General features: G+C 40.3%; 1 protein-coding gene across 2 annotated transcripts in view; it reads left to right on the forward strand.

Annotated features, from left to right (window-relative positions):
• The first annotated feature begins 7,258 nt into the window (after positions 1–7,258).
• VAMP7 (vesicle associated membrane protein 7) overlaps positions 7,259–18,934 on the forward strand; it is a 66,182-nt gene continuing 54,506 nt past the window's right edge. For both annotated transcript variants that reach the window (XM_059910150.1, XM_059910151.1), the window contains exon 1: positions 7,259–7,380. The gene's annotated coding sequence lies outside the window, so the exon portion shown is untranslated. The remainder of the gene's footprint in view (positions 7,381–18,934) is intronic.

Consider the following 18,934-nt stretch of genomic DNA (forward strand, 5'->3'; position numbering starts at 1 on the left):
GTCACAGGTTCGGTCGGTTTCCCGCTGCTTTCCCGAACCGGGGTCATGAGCTCGCATTCAGCGGCCATGTTCAGTATGGAAGGGTAGCGGCCCTCCTACCCTTCCACTCCTCACTGGGGCGCTGCACCCTTAGCAGAGAAGCTGCCACAGGCAGTGACACAACACCGGGCCTGCCTGGTTCCTGTCCCCTGACCTTGTTCCCAGCTCTGTTTCAAGCTCTGGGCCCCTTGGGCCCTTTCTGCCAAGGTCCCTGTGCTGTGTACTCTGAAATACCTCGCCCTTCGGTAGCACTTACGGACTGCCTTCCAACCATTTTGCTGAGAAATGTGAGATTTCTGCTCCCTCCCCCATCTCTGCGGCTTCTGTGCTGTAATCGTCCCTTTTCAAGGTGACAGGAAGGCCCAGGACACAGGAACAGAAATGGACGGGACAAACGGAAGCAAACAGGTGGATCTGGAACTGTTCGATTTAGTCAACCAACACTGATTGCCTATCCTTCCTTGCATTCCCTCTTAAGGAACTTCTGAAACTTACGAAAGAGGGGGTGGGTTAGGAAGCCAAGACCTCGGGAGGCAAACCTTGGCCCCTTCAGTTTCTGTGCAACTTGGAGCCACGGTTTTCTTATCTGGAAAACAAGGGTGATGACAATAATAATGACTTCCTAGCATTACACTGATGATTAAATGCAGCAATATATATTTATCTTAGAATACTATTTGATACCAGAGAAAGACATGTGCACAGATATGGAGGTTCAGCATTCAGTGCTGAGTAAGCAGCTGATGCAAAAACTCAAAGGTAGGAACATACCAGATCTGTTCCAAGACAGAAATCATGGGCTTGCAATATGATCACGCCTTAGAGATGTATTTCTAACCCTGTGCATGTGGGGATAACTTATATGGACATCTTCATCCCTACCAAGGAAGAGTTGGAGAATGGGGAAGATATTGCTATGTGTCCTGGATGTTCTCTCATTATGAAAGTGATTGATGATAAAGATCAGTTTGACAAAGATCAGTTTATGTGTGGAGAAACAATCCCAGCCCCTTCCACCAGCAAATACTTGGTTAAAGGCTGAAGGCTTGAGGAGTCAAAAATTCTAAACAATTGGAAATGAGGCAAGGTGGAAAAAACAAATGTCAAGTTACAGGCCTCTCCCATAGGGACACCAGTTTTGTGGTTTGCTATTGCGTTAGATTGTGGATTCTTTACATCAGATTAGAAGTAAGCCAACATATGGATTTTATGCTTAGAGCTTTGAACTCGAAGTGTTCTCAATTTTTCATCAGAATTGTAAAGGAGGATAATTTCAAGTCAGTGCTTTCTTTCCCTGTTTCATCCTTTTGATGTCTTAAACCTAATTACTTGCTGTCTGATAGTGGCAGTATCTACCCCCAAGTCATTAGTGTCCCTTATTTTTGACTTGGTTATAAAAATAATTCAAAGTAGCCCATTTTACAGTTTGACATCACCTTTGCTTTGGAAATGTTGGAACTTAAGACACTTAGTTGCCTTGTCAGTGCTACACTTTCATCTCCTGCACCAAGCCTCAGGCTTTCCCTTGATCTTGCCCTTTTGAGAACGTTCATGTTCTATGAAGCAGGCCTTTTCTGTTACGCTCCATGCGGTGTCTGTCATGCCATTAAAGCGAAAATATAGTGAGCTCCCAATTTCTCCAGGACTAGATGTTCGTAGATAAAAAAGAAAAGTCAAAAAGTTAAATGGTCACAAAATTTGGAATTTCCTCATGAATATTCTGTATTATTTTTTGAAAACTGGAAAAAGTCAAGGAGCTGAGGGAGGTAAAATTCATAACAGAATGAGAGGAGCAAAATATGCCAACTTAGTAATTGGAACACTTGAATAATTTTGCCAGACCAGGGCAGATATTTCTATATCTTGATGCTCACTTGTTTTTAGAAAAAGCTAATGAAATTGCTCTTCAGATGGGAGTTGATGTCAAGTCTTTATGACTGGAAACAATGCTTTCAGCATTATCACAGTATCATTTTACTTAACCTAAACAGTGAAGCACCTACAATAACTCTGTTTGCTGATGATTGTCTTGAAAATGAGCAGCCAAATCTGAATAGATGTGTCCTTGGGGGCATATCTAATGCGCCTCTATAATCTGTGACCAAACCAGAGGAACACTCTGACAGAAGAATGTTGTCCTGGAGAAAAATAAATATATAAAGAAAGCTGGGTCATCAACTTTCCTCCATTAGAATGCTGAGAGGAGCAAGAAATTAGAATCAATATGGAAATTTGAAAACTCCCCTTTTATACACAACTTTCCTGTGTGTATATAAACTTAACAAAAATGCACTGACGTCTGGCAGGTTGTTTGGGAAATGGCTCCTGCAATTAGAAAATAAAATGGCTTACCAGAATGTGAACATTCTATTACTGTTAGCTGCACATGGACACCAGAGGTTTAAATTAAAACGTTTGTAGTCTTTTATTTTCGCCTGCCAGCATGGCTACGTGTAGCCATTTGACTGAGAAATAATAAATCATCAAAAGTTGGATGATGGAAATGCTTGGTGTGTTATGAGAAGCACTGTTCTATTGCAGGTGTAAAGAAACGGCATGTCCTTCGTATGATGAGAAATTTCATTGCTATGTGTGATAGAAACCTCAGAAGTAATCCACAACTGCTTTGCCAAAGCTGGTGTTGGAACCATCGATGGCTCAGACCAACGGGGCAGGAAGTGTGATGACACTAACTGGAATGAGCTACAAAGAGAAGCAAACTGTCCCGTACTCAAATGTCAATGATTTCGTAGATATTGCTAATGTGTTAGCTCCCTCTACTGATTGTGAATTTCAAAGGACAACAGGCATTCTCAAGGTAGGTCTATTTTGAGCACAGATGAACAGGAAGAAAATTTGCCCAAGTCCAAATATCCAGGAGAAAAGAAGCATAAATAGCACTGGTGATCAGTGATAAGTTGCAATAATGTGAATGATGTTGATGCCAAAACAACAGTCACTAGATTTGTTTGTGAACTACAAAATAACACATCACGATCCAATCCTGTTAAGCAGAATGTAAAACCAGGATCTCTCAGATATGACTAGAGTTCTGTATGATATACATATCTTATTTTAGTGCAACAGACAGTTCTGGAGCATCTACTATAAGAAAGCTAGTTTGTAATCCAGGCTCCATCTCTTCTTAGCTTTGAAATCTTTGTCATGTGTACAATTGGGAGACTGGATTAGGTTATCTAAACCATCAGTTCTATAATTCCAGGTTTGGTAGCTGCAGGAACTGAAATGGAAATTGAAACCTTTACTCCATAAGCTCAAACTATCTAAAATCATGTACTATAAAAAAGAGAATCAATTTTTCAGTAACCTGATGAAATGGTAACAGAACTTCTAAATTTGAAAATTATCGAATTATAAAGCCACCTATTTAAACGGTTCTGCATGCACTGTAGTATACACATCCAGAAGCACTCCTCTTGGAAACTACCCAACATATCTTGAAAACTGTACATATTAATTTATTACCAGGGTAGACAGTATATTGGTATGCTAAATAAAGCCAGATAATTTTTTTTAATGGTGAATTTTACTGTATGTAACTTATATATCCATAAACCTGACTTTTTTTTTTTAAATTGAAACACCTGATCCTTGGGTGATTTGCATTCTTAATTTATTTATTTATTTATTTTTGGCTGTGTTGGGTCTTCGTTTCTGTGCGAGGGCTTTCTCTAGTTGCGGCGAGTGGGGGCCACTCTTCATCGCGGTGCGCGGGCCTCTCACTATCGCGGCCTCTCTTGTTGCGGAGCACAGGCTCCAGACGCGCAGGCTCAGGAGTTGTGGCTCACGGGCCCAGTTGCTCCGCGGCATGTGGGATTTTCCCAGACCAGGGCTCGAACCCGTGTGCCCTGCATTGGCAGGCGGATTCTCAACCACTGTGCCACCAGGGAAGCCCAAGCCAGATAATTTTTTAAAACCCATACATCAGATCACTCCTTTGCTTGAACCTCTCTACTTCCCGTTACACTTAGAATAAAGTCCAAACTCCTTCTTCTAGCTTACGCAGCCTTGCAAGACCTCTGGCCACAAAAAGATAAGAGGGAACAAAACTCCAAGCAGAGAGAGCTGGTGCAAAGATATAAAGTGAGGAGGAGCTTGACATATTTGAGGAGCAGAAAGGCCTGTGTGATCTCCTCTCCTACTACTCTCCCCTCACTTCCACTACCCTACAGTCACTATGGCTTTATTTCTGTTCCCTCTGATCTTCTTATGGCTGATTCCTTCTTGACATTTATATTTCAGCTTAAATATTACCCCCTCAGAGAGAACTTTCCCTGATTTCCCAGTATAAATGCTTGTGCTAAAGATACAAATTTTGAAGCACAGATGAAATTACTTTAGGGGAGAATATAGAGTAACAAGAGGGGCTTTGATAGAGCTCTAAAACCTCTAAATTGAGGCAACATTTAGAGTTCATACAGCTATTAACTCAGGACTGTCTGGCTCCAAAACTTCTCTTTCTAAGATACTATGCTGTCTCTCAAATAATAGGTATTGAATAAAATTAAATTAATATTAAGATGAAAAGTAAACCTTTGCAGAGGATGAAAAAGCTTAAAAAAGCATATACTTTGCTGGAAAATTAAGAGGTGATATTTAAGATATGTCTTAAAGGGTAAATAAGATTTAGATAAGGGAGGCAGCCTGTGCAAAGTCACTGAGGCATGAAAGAGCATGGTATTGAAGTGTTAACTCCAGTAGGCAAGGACACTGTCTGTCTTGTTCACTGCTATATCACCAGAATCCAGAATAGGCCTGGCTCATAGTAGGCACTTAGTACATATTTGTTGGAGGAATAGATAGATGGATGAATTAGTGAATGACACCATACAAGAGTAGGCTTGAACACAGGATGTGTTGGTGAGAGAAGCAGAATATGAAGCAGGGAAGGTAGAGAGAGGTCAGGTCATGGAGGGCCTTGAATTCTCCGTTTAGAATCTTAGACTTTATCCTCTACATAATGGGGAGTGAATTAAGATTTTAAGTAGAATTTGGAAATGATCAGATTTTGTTTTAGATAGAACAATTTCAAGTGATGAGGAGTGGGTGGGAGGGAGATGGTGAAGGAGATACTGTAGGTACAGAGATATTACTTCTGGTTTCTAGTGCTCAGATCATTTGTCATGATTTTTTTAATGTCTGTAGCACAGCCAGAGCTGATAACAATAAATAAGGTATGGTATATGCTGCACACATTAGAGTAGAACAGTTTGTATAGTGCCTCGTGACTACTGCTATATTTTTGTCATGATTGGAAAAATACTGAGGAATGGAGTGGATTGTAACTTACACAAAATATCTCACCATTTCTCATTTTCCTTTTCTTTCTCCCTAAATATAAAGTAAATGCTAGCTATCATTATGTAAGACCTAATAAAGAAGAACTAATGGCAAATATAATGCTTGTTCAATAAATGCTTATTGTCCCTTTGCCAGGCAGTATTGCTCATTTATCATTGCAGCAATCTTTGAAGACAGGTGCCGTTATTATCTTCATTTCAAAGATGAGAAAACTGAAGTTTGACAAGTGAGATATTTAGGGAGTAGAATTAACATGGCTTGCTGATTATTTGGATGTGAGCTATGAGGGAGTGAAAGCATTCAAAATGATACCCAGCTTTCTGGTGTGGGCAACTGATTGCATGGTTGTGCCATTCACTGAGATGGGATTAGAGGAGAAGGAGGAGCAGCTTATGGGAGAGGGGAGAGTAGAAATGTATTAGGTCAACTAAAGACTACATTAAGTTTTAGGTGCCTGAAAGAGATGCCCAGCTTTCATTAGATATTTCAGTCTGGGTTACAGGAGTCTTGTCTGGGCTTCCTATATGTGAGAATCATCAGCATACAGATGATAATCAAAGCAATGGGATTAGTTAAGATCACCCAAGAAAAGTTTGACGAGTAAGAAAAGAAGAGAGTGTAAGGAAGAGCCCTATGGAACATGAACATTTCAAAGGAAAATGAGGATCTGCCACAAAAGTGGGAGGGGAACCAGAAGAGTGCAGCATCTTAGAAAAAGCTTAGAGAATAGAGGGTGCTATAAAGTGAATGTTCGTGTTCTTCCCACCCCAATTTATATATTAGAGTCTGGATCCTCAATGTGATTGTATTTGTAGGTGGATCTTTGGGAGTTAATTAGATCATGAGGGTGGGGCCCTCATGAATGGGATTAGTGCCCTTATAAGAGATGTGAGAGAGATACTATCTCTCCACCACGTGAGGACACAACAAGAAGGCAGCAGTCTGCAAGCCAGGAAGCAGGTCCTCACCAGAACCCCACCATACTGTGGCACCCTGGTCTGAACCTTCCCAGCCTCCAGAACTGTGGGAAATTAATTTCTGTTTAAGCCATTCAGTCTGAGGTATTTTGTTAAAGCAGCCCAAACTAAGGGGGTTTCAAGAAGGAGGGAATAACCAATGTAAAATCCTGCAGAGTTGAGGTATGGTAATGGTTAAACAGTGTCTATTTTAGCAACACGGTTGAGAATTTTGACTGGAAAGGGGAAGTTAAGTCTGTGTGTGGTGAGAGGTTTGGGGTGGTGTGAGGTTGAGAAAGGTGACTTTGGAATATTTTAGATGAGAGAAACTTCGACAATCTTTAAATGTTGATAATAAAGGGCAAATAAGCAGGGAGCCGTTGAGACACGAGACAGACTAGTTTATTAGTGGAGCTCGACTGAGTTAGTAAGAAGGAATAGGGATGTAAAGGGGATGAGGGAATTTACATCAAAGGAGAGTAGTTGATTTATTATTATTATTACCATTTTTATTATTGCAAAAGAATGGGAGAAAGGATTGCTGAGGGATCCAAGGAGGTTAAAAAAATTTCGTGGCGAAAGTAGAGGGAATTCCTGTCAGATGAATTCTATCTTGTCTGTGAAGTAACAGGCGACGTTGCCTGCTGAGACTAAGCAGGGAGACGGTGGGGAAAGCTCGGCTCTTCATTTATCCCGCCGGTGGACTTTTTGTGGCCGTGCATTCTCTCGCTTTCTCTAAAGAACAGCGCTTGATGTTGTTTATGACAAGAATTGTTGATGGAGCGGGTGACAGATTCGGCGAAGGCCAGCCGAAACTACCACTCCCAGAATGCAGTGCGGCTCCTGGGAAGTGCGGGGGCTGGGAACGCAGCAGGCCCCTCCCCGCCTCTCGCTCCCATTGGAGGAGCGCTCACATTCCCAGGAAGCCGCGCGCGGGCGGGGCGCTTTTGCGGAAGCCGGCGGCGTCCGGTCCAGCCTCCTCCGGGAGCAAGCAGTTGGCGACCCCGCGCTAACCCGCGCAACTCTTTCCCGATCCCCGAGTTCTCACACGGTGTCCGGACAGGTAAAAGCAGCGGGGAACGCTGGGCCGAAGGCGGGGAGACGATGGCAGAGGGAGGGCAGAGGTGTCGACGGGAAGGTGGAATTAGGAGGTAATGCAAGGGTGACTAGGGCTTCTCTGGTGTCGACAGTTCGAATTGTCGGACAGGTACAGTTTTGGTGAAGTGCGTTTTATGCCGGTAAAAGGGCCTCGAGTGAAAGAGTCAGAATGCGTCACTTAAGTTGTTACAGAGGAAAAAAGAATGTTAACTTTCCCTCAGTTTGCATTCTGCAAGACCTCTTTGTAGCATTTGAATCTCTTGAGATTTCTTGAATCTTCTAAAAACTCTCTACGCCCTTGTTTCGATGACGTCACTTTCTGCTTTACCTCCTACTTCTGGGCTCCTAGCCCTCTGTGTGCCCTTCCTCCAAGGCCCAGTGTTGTAATTCTTCTTCCTCAGTTCGGATAGGAGCTCTATATCTCTGCCCCGACCTATTTCCTCAGCGTCAGACCTGTACAATGTTCTTCTTATTACTATTGGCCAATATTTAACAAATTGACCACGTACTAGACTCTTTAGTAAATGCTTTACACCTCCCTCTTCCATAATCCCCACAAACAATCAGTTATCAAGTCCTTTTCTCTCTGTCTTATTAATTGCTCTCAACTACCTGTACCGCCATTGTCCCACCCTTGATCCCGGAGTATACTGTCATGTTTCGGACATTTTTTCCCTTTGAATAGCTGTGACTGAGAGCAGAGCCACTCATATGTTTTGTTTAACAAACATTTATTGAACAGCTAATACGTGCTAGACAGTCTTCTAAGTGCAAGGGATATAGCTGGAAACAAGACATAGGAGATCGCTACTCTCAGTAGCTTACATATTTGTGAGTGTGTGCGGAAGGGGCAAACAAGAAGAATCAAGGTGATGTTATATGGTGGTGGTGGTTAATGCAAAATAGAACAAATGTTTTACTTGACAGGGTAGTCTCCTATCCTGAGAAAGTTAGAAGGGTTGGGTTGGGTCTCAGAGCATCACCCCAAGAGAATATTTGTAATACCAACAAGAATAGTCTTGATCTGTGACCAGACTTCAGGATTTTCATAAACACCTCTTCTTTCTCTCTCTCATATCAATGTTTGTTCTTCTGTCTCCTCCAAGGTTATTACGTCAGAATTGGGGGCTTTTCTGTCATTTGCTTAGTTCCTCCCTAAGAAGAGTTGTGGATTGGATTATTCTCAGCTCAACTCCTTTATCTTAGGGAGATAGTTTGGTAATCAAAATATTGTTCTTGCCAGGTCCTACTGAATATAAAGTTATCTGTCATTTATAGTATATTTAAAACCAAAACATGCTCAGTGTTTATTAATTTATTAAATATTTGAGGGAATATTATATGTCAGGCACTGTGCTGGGCATTGAGAACCTAGTAAGGATAAAACAGACACTTTGACCTCTCTTCCAAGAAGAAATAATTGTATACTGAGGAAATTCCCAATACATAGGCTGACACCTGCATTTTTTTTCTTCATCCAAGATGAGATAATCACAAAACTTTAAGAAATCTTCTAAACAATTGTGTGCATTCTTAGATTATTCACCCTTAAAGATTATTGCATTTATTTGTTTATGTCTGTCTTCCATATTTTACTGTGGTTTCCTTGAGTATAGACGTCCTTTCTTACTGGTCTTCATACCTCCAATGTTTACTATATTGGGTGCCATATAGTAAAGCCTTAGAACGTGTGTTGAACTGAAATAGAAAAACTATTTGAGCAAATACAAGTTAATTAATGCAAGGCCTTCTTTTTACATATGGCCATTAGACTTATCCCTAAACCTTCTCATTTGCCAAATATGGACCATTCCATCTCATCAGGCTAGTTTATTTACCTTCTCAAGCATGTTCTCACTTCTGTGCCTTCTCTTGTTCCATAGCTGTCTCCTAAAATGAGTTCCCATCTTTTTCCTGAGCACCTTCCATGCCCTCCGCATTTAATTTAATGGGACAATTTAATAGTATGCCCCATGATACAAGGGTGGAAAAAATTTAATTTCCGTAATGTATTTCCTGTGAAACATTCTGCTAATGAACTGTTGCAAGGATTAAACATAATACATCTCCTTGCAGTAATACAGATAATGATACAGAATGCTTTCTTTTGATTTGGCATTGGCTATTGCCATGTGCTATGTGACGAGTTAATTCTTCCATCTCTTTGTTCTGTTTGAATAGTTGCGCAACGTTTATTCATATAGCACATTATAGTATCATTTGGGTTCTACTTGGTACAAACACCTTTGAGTATTATTTTTTGCTTAGCTTGAGATAATTTATGAGTTAACGTTATTCTTCCACACTGTCATTTTCAGAATGTCAGATAACTAAGTCTCAGTTCTTAAAAATAAAAGGCTTTTTCCATGCAGATATCTTTCAGATGTAAATCGTTACTGCAAAGTATAAATTTTGTCCTTATAACTGATTAAAAAACACAACAGGAATACAAGAGTGCTTGAGTCATGATTGTCATTATGATTTTAGGATGTGTCAACCTAGGAGCAGCCAGACATGCTTCCAATAGATTAAAAATTAAGCACCGTTTTAGGGAATTTCTTGGCACCTATGCCTTCGTAATGCAAATGCAGCACTGAATTGTTTGCCATCACTCATTTATATGGTATACATGTAGATAATCCGGGTATTCGTATATATTTTTAATGTTATCAAAATAAAAATACAGAATTAAAAAATTTCTCAGAACACAAAGACTTGAGTGTGAGAAACACTGACTCGTCCTTTTACCCTTCTCAGTTCCCTGAAACCATCTTCAACTTCCATTTGAAGATGCCTCCACTGGGGAGGAACATTTATGTTGTTCCTGTGCTATCTTGTTAGCAATATTTTTAATGCAGGCAATCCCATACAAATGGATATATCCCAGAAGTTCCTTTGTAAGATTATTGTTTGAAACTCTGGGTGCCTTTTTTCCTATAAATAATGCTACTTATGACATTTCGGTTGTTAAGCCAACGAATAGCATCATATATAACCTTTAATGGACTTAAAGACCTTCACTACAATTCCTCTATAAAAAACTACATTCAGAATTCTAACTCGGATTCCCCCGTAGCATATCTTTTTTTTGGAATCCCAGCAACTGAAACAAAAATGTTCTTTCCTTGGAACTTTCTGGGCAGTAGAAACTGGTCTTTCTAACTCCAAGCTGTTGAAGGTTGCTCTTCTGGCCCATCGTTCTAAGGACAGGCCTCTAATATGATTATGGAAGGATGTGAGACAGAGGTTTTGGAGAAGAGAGGGAGGCAAGTTGGGGTGATATGAATATGTGGAGAGGGGAGAGTAGGAGTGATTTGGGAGGAATGGTGAGTTCCCAAGATGGGGTTTGTTGTGTCCTCAAAAAAGATGTTGAATCCTGACCCCTGCTATCTGTGAATGGGACCTTATTTGGAAATAGGGTCTTTGCAGATGTAATTAAGATGTAAGTTAAAATGAGGTCATACTGGAGTACGTGTCCTTATAAGAAGGGAAGAGACACAGAGACTACCATGTGAAGACATAGACACACGTGGAGAATGCCATGTGACTATGGAGGCACAGATTGAAGTGCTGCAGCTGCAAGCCAAGGAACGCCAAGGATTGCCAGCAAACCACCAGAAGCTAGGAAGAGATTCTAGAAGAGATTCTCCCCTACAGATTTCAGAAGGAGCATGGACCTGCCAACATCTTGATTTCAAGCTTCTGGCCTCCAAAACTATGAAACAATAAATTTCTGTTATTTTAAGCCTTGCATCTTTTGGTACTTTGTCACGCAGCCACAGGAAACTCATACAGGATTCTTAGCAGGAATGTAGTAGAATTGGGATGATGGCTATGGGACCAAGCAAGGAGTGAGTAAGAGAACAGGGAGGAACAGTGTTAAGACAACTTTCCTTTATATTCCATTATCTTTTTTTTTTTCTTCTCTTTCTGGTTTATAGTTTAATTCTTTTTCTTCTTGAATCTGATCTTATATAGCACTTTATCATTTATTGAACATTCACATACTGCTAATAATTAGCAGAGCCATGTTTTCGGACTTCAAATGCAGTATTCTTTCGGCCACAGTTGTTTCTGTTGTCCCAATATTCATTAAAACATTACAGATTCTATTGCAAGATAATAACAGTGGGCACATGTGAGACTTGATTACAGGTGTGATTTTTAGCAGTATAGGAGAGAGTAAGAAATGCTTACTTGTTTTTAACATCTTTATTGGAGTATAATTGCATTACAGTGTGTTAGTTTCTGCTGTATAACAAAGTGAATCAGCTATATGTATACATATATACCCATATCCCCTCCCTCTTGCATCTCCCTCCCACCCTCCCTATCCCACCCCTCTAGGTAGTCACAAAGCACTGAGCTGATCTCCCCGTGCGATGCAGCTGCTTCCCACTAGCTATCTGTTTTACATTTGGGGGTGTATATATGTCAGTGCTACGCTCTCACTTCGTCCCAGCTTACCCTTCCCCCTCCCCGTGACTTCAAGTCCATTCTCTGTGTCTGTGTCTTTATTCCTGTCCTGCCTCTAGGTTCTTCAGAACCACTTTTCTTTTTTTTTAGATTCTATATATATGTGTTAGCATATGGTATTTGTTTTTCTCTTTCTGACTTACTTCACTCTGTATGACAGACTCTAGATCCATCCACCTCACTACAAATAACTCAATTTCGTTTCTTTTTATGGCTGAGTAATATTCCATTGTATATATGTGCCACATCTTCTTTAGCCATTCATCTGTTGATGGACACTCAGGTTGCTTCCATGTCCTGGCTATTGTAAATAGTGCTGCAGTGAACATTGTGGTACATGACTCTTTTTGAATTATGGTCTTCTCAGGGTATATGCCCAGTAGTGGGATTGCTAGGGCATATGGTAGTTTTATTTTTAGTTTTTTAAGGACCTTCCATACTGTTCTCCATAGTGGCTGTATCAATTTACATTCCCACCAACAGTGCAAGAGGGTTCCATTTTCTCCACACCCTCTCCAGCATTTATTGTTTGTAGATTTTTTGATGATGGCCATGCTGACCGGTGTGAGGTAATACCTCATTGTAGTTTTCATTTGCATTTCTCTAATGATTAGTGATGTTGATCATCCTTTCATGTGTTTGTTGGCAATCTGTATATCTTCTTTGGAGAAATGTCTATTTAGGTCTTCTGCTCATTTTTGGATTGGGTTGTTTGTTTTTTTTGATATTGAGCTGCATGAGCTGCTTGTATATTTTGGAGATTAATCCTTTGTCAGCTGACTCATTTGCAACTATTTTCTCCCATTCTGAGGGTTGTCTTTTTGTCTTGTTTATGGTTTCCTTTGCTGTGCAAAAGCTTTTGAGTTTCATTAGGTCCCATTTTTTTATTTTTGTTTTTATTTCCATTTCTCTAGGAGGTGGGTCAAAGAGAATCTTGCTGTGATTTATGTCATAAGGTGTTCTGCCTATATTTCCCTGTAAAAGTTTTATAGTGTCTGGCCTTACGTTTAGGTTTTTAATCCATTTTGAGTTTATTTTTGTGTATGGTGTTAGGGAGTGTTCTAATTTCATTCTTTTACATGTAGCTGTCCAGTTTTCCCTGCACCACTTATTGAAGAGGCTTTCTTTTCTCCATTGTCTATTCTTGACTCCTTTATCAAAGATAAGGTGACCATATGTGCATGGGTTTATCTCTGGGCTTTCCATCCTGTTCCATTGATCTATATTTCTGTTTTTGTGCCATTACCATAGTGTCTTGCTTACTGTAGCTTTGTAGTAAAGTCTGAAGTCAGGGAGCCTGATTCCTCCAGCTCTGTTTTTCTTTCTCAAGATTGCTTTGGCTATTCAGTATCTTTTGTGTTTCCATACAAATGGTGAAATTTTTTGTCCTAGTTCTGTGAAAAATGCCATTGGTAGTTTGATGGGGATTGCATTGAATCTGTAGATTGCTTTGCATAGTATAGTCATTTTCACAATGTTGATTCTTCCAATCCAAGAACATGGTATATCTCTCCACCTGTTTGTATCATCTTTAATTTCTTTCATCAGTGGCTTATACTTTTCTGCATACAGGACTTTTGTCTCCTTAGGTAGGTTTATTCCTAGATATTTTATTCTTTTTGTTACAGTGGTAAATGGGAGTGTTTCTTTAATTTCCCTTTCAGATTTTTCATCGTTAGTATATAGAAATGCAAGAGATTTCTGTGCATTAATTTTGTATCCTGCTACTTTACCAAATTCATTGATTAGCTCTAGTAGTTTTCTGGTAGCATCTTTAGGATTCTCTATGTATAGTATCATGTCATCTGCAAACAGTGACAGTTTTACTTTTCTTTTCCAATTTGGATTCCGTTTATTTCTTTTTCTTCTCTGATTGCTGTGGCTAAAACTTCCAAAACTATGTTGAATAATAGTGGTGAGAGTGGGCACCCTTGTCATGTTCCTGATCTTACAGGAAATGGTTTCAGTTTTTCACCATTGAGAATGATGGTGGCTGTGGGCTTGTCATATATGGCCTTTTTATGTAGAGGGAGGTTCCCTCTATGCCCACTTTCTGGAGAGTTTTTATCATAAATGGGTGTTGAATTTTGTTGAAAGATTTTTCTACATCTATTGAGATTATCATATGGTTTTTATCCTTCAGTTTGTTAATATGGTGTATCACGTTGATTGATTTGCATATATTGAAGTATCTTTGCATTCCTGGGATAAGCCCCACTTGATCGTGGTGTATGATCCTTTTAATGTGCTGTTGGGTTCTGCTAGTATATTGTTGAGAATTTTTGTATCTATGTTCATCAGTGATATTGGCCTGTAGCTTTCTTTTTTTGTGACATTTTTGTCTGGTTTTGGTATCAGGGTAATGGTGGCCTTGTAGAATGGTTTGGGAGTGTTCCTCCCTCTGCATTTTTTGGAAGAGTTTGAGAAGGATAGGTGTTAGCTCTTCTCTAAATGTTTGATAGAATTCACCTGTGAAGCCATCTCGTCCTGGGCTTTTGTTTGTTAGTAGATTTTTAATCACAGTTTCAATTTCACTGCTTGTGATTGGTCTGTTCATATTTTCTATTTCTTCCGGTTCAGTCTTGGAAGGTTATACTTTTCTAAGAATTTGTCCATTTCTTCCAGGTTGTCCATTTTATTGGCATACAGTTGCTCGTGGTTGTCTCTCATGATCATTTGTATTTCTGCAGGGTCAGTTGTTTCTTCTCTTTTTTCATTTCTAAATCTGTTGATTTGAGTCTTCTCCCTTTTTTTCTTGATGAGTCTGGTTAGTGGTTTATCAATTTTGTTTATCTTCTCGAAGAACCAGCTTTTCATTTCATTGGTCTTTGCTATTGTTTCCTTCAAATCTTTTTCATTTATTTCTGATCTGATCTTTATGATTTCTTTCCTTCTGCTAAATTTGGGGTTTTTTTGTTCTTTTTTCTCTAATGGCTTTAGGTGTAAGGTTAGGTTGTTTATTTGAGATTTTTCTTGTTTCTTGAGGTAGGATTGTATTGCTATATACTTCCCTCTTAGATCTGCTTTTCCTGTGTTCCATAGGTTTTGGGTCATCGTATTTTCATTGTCATTTGTTTCTAGGTACTTTTTGATTTCCTCTTTGATTTCTTCAGTGATCTCTTGGTTATTTAGTAGTGTATTGTTTAGCCTCCATGTGTTTGTATTTTTTACAGTTTTTTCCTGTAATTGATATCTAGTCTCATAGAGTTGTGGTCAGAAAAGATACTTGGTATGATTTCAATTTTCTTAAATATACTGAGGCTTGATTTGTGACCCAAGATATGATCTATCCTGGGGAATTTTCCATGAGCACTTGCGAAGAAAGTGTATTCTGTTGTTTTTGGATGGAATGTCCTATAAATATTAATTAAGTCCGTCTTGTTTAATGTGTCATTTAAAGCTAGTGTTTCCTTATTTATTTTCATTTTGGATGATCTGTCCATTGGTGAGAGTGGGGTGTTAAAGTCCCCTACTAATAATAGTGTGTTACTGTCGATTTCCCCTTTTATGGCTGTTAGCATTTGCCTTATGTATTGAGGTGCTCCTATGTTGGGTGCATAAATATTTACAATTGTTATATTTTCTTCTTGGTTTGATCCTTTGATCATTATGTAGTGTCCTTTTTTTCTCCTGTATTAGTCTTTATTTTAAAGTCTATTTTGTCTGATATGAGAATTGCTACTCCAGCTTTCTTTTGATTTCCATTTGCATGGAATATCTTTTTCCATCCCCTCACTTTCAGTCTGTATGTGTCCCTAGGTCTGAAGTGGGTCTCTTGTAGACAGCATATATATGGGTCTTGTTTTTGTATGCATTCAGCCAGTGTGTGTCTTTTGGTTGAAGCATTTAATCCATTTACATTTAAGATAATTATCGATACGTATGTTCCTATTACCATTTTATTAATTGTTTTGGGTTTGTTATTGTAGGTGTTTTCCTTCTCTTGTGTTTCTTGCCTAGAGAAGTTCCTTTAGCATTTGTTGTAAAGCTGGTTTGGTGGTACTGAATTCTCTTAACTTTTGCTTGTCTGTAAAGCTTTTGATTTCTCTGTCGAATCTGAATAAGATCCTTGCTGGGTAGAGTAATCTTGGTTGTAGGTTTTTCCCTTTCATCACTTTAAATATGTCCTGCCTCTCCCTCTGGCTTGCAGAGTTTCTTTTGAAAGATCAGCTGTTAACCTTATGGGGATTCCTTTGTGTGTTATTTGTTGCTTTTTCTTTGTAGCTTTTAATATTTTTTCTTTGTATTTAATTTTTAATAGTTTGATTAACATGTGTTTTGGTGTGTTTCTCCTTGGATTTATCCTGTATGGGACTCTCTGTGCTTCCTGGTCTTGATTGACTATTTCCTTTCCCATGTTAGGGAAGTTTTCAACTATAATCTATTCAAATATTTTCTCAGCCCCTTTCTTTTTCTCTTCTCCTTCTGGGGACCCCTATCATTTGAATCTTGGTGTGGTTAATGTTGTCCCAGAGGTCTCTGAGACTGTTCTCAATTCTTTTCGTTCTTTTTTCTTTATTCTGGTCTGCAGTAGTTATTTCAACTATTTTATCTTCCAGGTCACTTATCCGTTCTTCTGCCTCTGTTATTCTTCTATTGATTCCTTCTAGAGAATTTTTAATTTCATTTATTGTGTTGTTCATCATTGTTTGTTTGCTTTTTAGTTCTTCTAGGCCCTTGTTAAATATCTTGTATTTTCTCCATTCTGTTTTCAAGATTTTGGATCTTTACTATCATACTCTGAATTCTTTTTCAGGTAGACTGCCTATTTCCTCTTCATTTGTTTGGGCTGGTGGGTTTTTGCCTTCCTCCTTTATCTGCTGCATATTTCTCTGTCTTCTCATTTTGCTTAACGTACTGTGTTTGGGGTCTCCTTTTCGCAGGCTGCAGGTTTGTAGTTTCCTTTGTTTTTGGTGTCTGCCCCCAGTGGGTAAGGTTGGTTCAGTGGGTTGTGTAGGCTTCCTGGTAGAGGGGACAGGTGCCTGTGTTCTGGTGGGCGGGGCTGGATCTTGTCTTTCTGGTGGGCAGGACGCAACCGGTGGTGTGTTTTGGGGTGTCTGTGAACTTAGTATGACTTTAGGCAGCCTCTCTGCTAACGGGTGGGGTTGTGTTCCTGTCTTGCTAGTTGTTTGGCATGGGGCATCCAGCACTGGAGCTTTTTGGCTGTTGGGTGGAGCTGGGTGTTAGAGTTGAGATGGAGATCTCTGGGAGAGCTTTCGCTGATTGATATTACATGGGGCCGGGAGGTCTCTGGTGGTCCAATGTCCTGAACTCAGCTCTCCCACCTCAGAGGCTCAGGCATGACACCAGGCCAGAGCACCAAGATCCTGTCAGCTACACAGCTCAGAAGAAAAAGGAGAAAAAAAGAAAAAAATAATAATAAAAAAAATTTAAAAATAATTAAAATAAAAAAAATTTTAATTATTAAAATAATAAAGTAATAATGAAAAAAAGAAGAAAGCAACCAAACCAATAAACAAATCCACCAATGATAATAAGCGCTAAAAACTATACTAAGATAAACATAAAAATCTGAAATCAGTTCCAGACAGCAGACCCCAAGTCAGTTACTCCCAACGTCCACCGCCTCAACTTTCGGATGATTCATTTTCTATTCAGGTATTCCACAGATGCAGGGTACATCGAGTTGATAGTGGAGATTTAATCCGCTGCTCCTGAGGCTGCTGGGAGAAATTTCCCTTGCTCTTCTTTGTTTGCACAGCTCCTGGGGTTCAGCTTCGGATTTGGCCCCGCCTCTGCATGTAGGTCACCCTCAGGCATCTGTTCCTTCCCAGACAGGATGGGGTTAAAGCAGCAGCTGATTAGGGGGCTGTGGCTCACTCAGGCCGGTGGGGGGAGGGAGGGGTACTGAATGTGGGGCAAGCCTGCAGTGGCAGAGGCCAGTATGATGTTGCAACAGCCTGAGGCACGCCGTGCGTTCTCCCAGGGAAGTTGTCCCTGGATCATGGGACCCTGGCAGTGGCGGGCTGCACAGGCTCCCAGGAGGGGAGGTGTGGATAGTGACCTGTGCTTGCACACAAGCTTCTTGGTGGCTGCAGCAGCAGCCTTAGCATCTCATGCCCATCTCTGGTGTCCGAGCTGATAGCCATGGCTTGCGCCCGTCTCTGGAGCTCGTTTAGGCGGTACTCTGAATCCCCTCTCCTTGCACACCCCAAAACAGTGGTCTCTTGCCTCTTAGGCAGGTCCAGTCAGCTCCCAGCCCCCACCCACCCCAGTGGGTGAGCAGACAAGCGTCTCAGGCTGGTGAAGCTGGTCGGCACCGATCCTCTGTGCAGGAATCTCTCTGCTTTGCCCTCTGCACCCCTGTTGCTGCACTCTCCTCCATGGCTCTGAAGCTTCCCCCGCCCTCCCCCCATCTCCACCAGTGAAGGGGCTTCCTAGGGTGTGGGAACTTTTCCTCCTTCACAGCTCCCTCCCAGAGGTGCAGGTCCCGTCCTTATTCTTTTGTCTCTGTTTTTTCTTTTTTCTTTTGCCCTACGCAGCTACGTAGGGATTTTCTTGCCTTTTGGGAAGTCTGAGGTCTTCTGCCAGTGTTCAGTAGGTGTTCTGTAGGAGTTGTTCCACATGTAGATGTATTTTCGATATATTTGTGGGGAGGAAGGTGATTTTCACGTATTACTCGTGTGCCATCTTGAAGGTCCCCTCAAGAAATGCTTATTAGTGACATCTGAGAGGAAAGTAAAATTTCTGTTGCTATGTACCCAATGTTTAATAGGTATTTTTAAAATTGAGGACTGCTTTTATTGAATAAAACACTACTATGCATAACTTGCATAGCTGTCCTTATAACTTATTATTCACTGTTCCTAGTTATATTCCAAATAATGTCCTCCCTCTTCTAGGTGACTATACTTTATATAAACTTGAAGATTGCTGTCTTTTTCATGTGTAATATTTCTAGTTCCTCTAGCCGTTCTTCACATGATACAACCTCCAGGTCTCTCGCCATACTTTGCCCTTCTGTCCAGTCTTAGAATACTGTACCTAGAATTGAACTCAGTATTACACATGCTTTCTAAACA

This window comes from Balaenoptera ricei, chromosome X (assembly GCF_028023285.1).
Source record: "Balaenoptera ricei isolate mBalRic1 chromosome X, mBalRic1.hap2, whole genome shotgun sequence".
Taxonomy (NCBI): domain Eukaryota; kingdom Metazoa; phylum Chordata; class Mammalia; order Artiodactyla; family Balaenopteridae; genus Balaenoptera; species Balaenoptera ricei.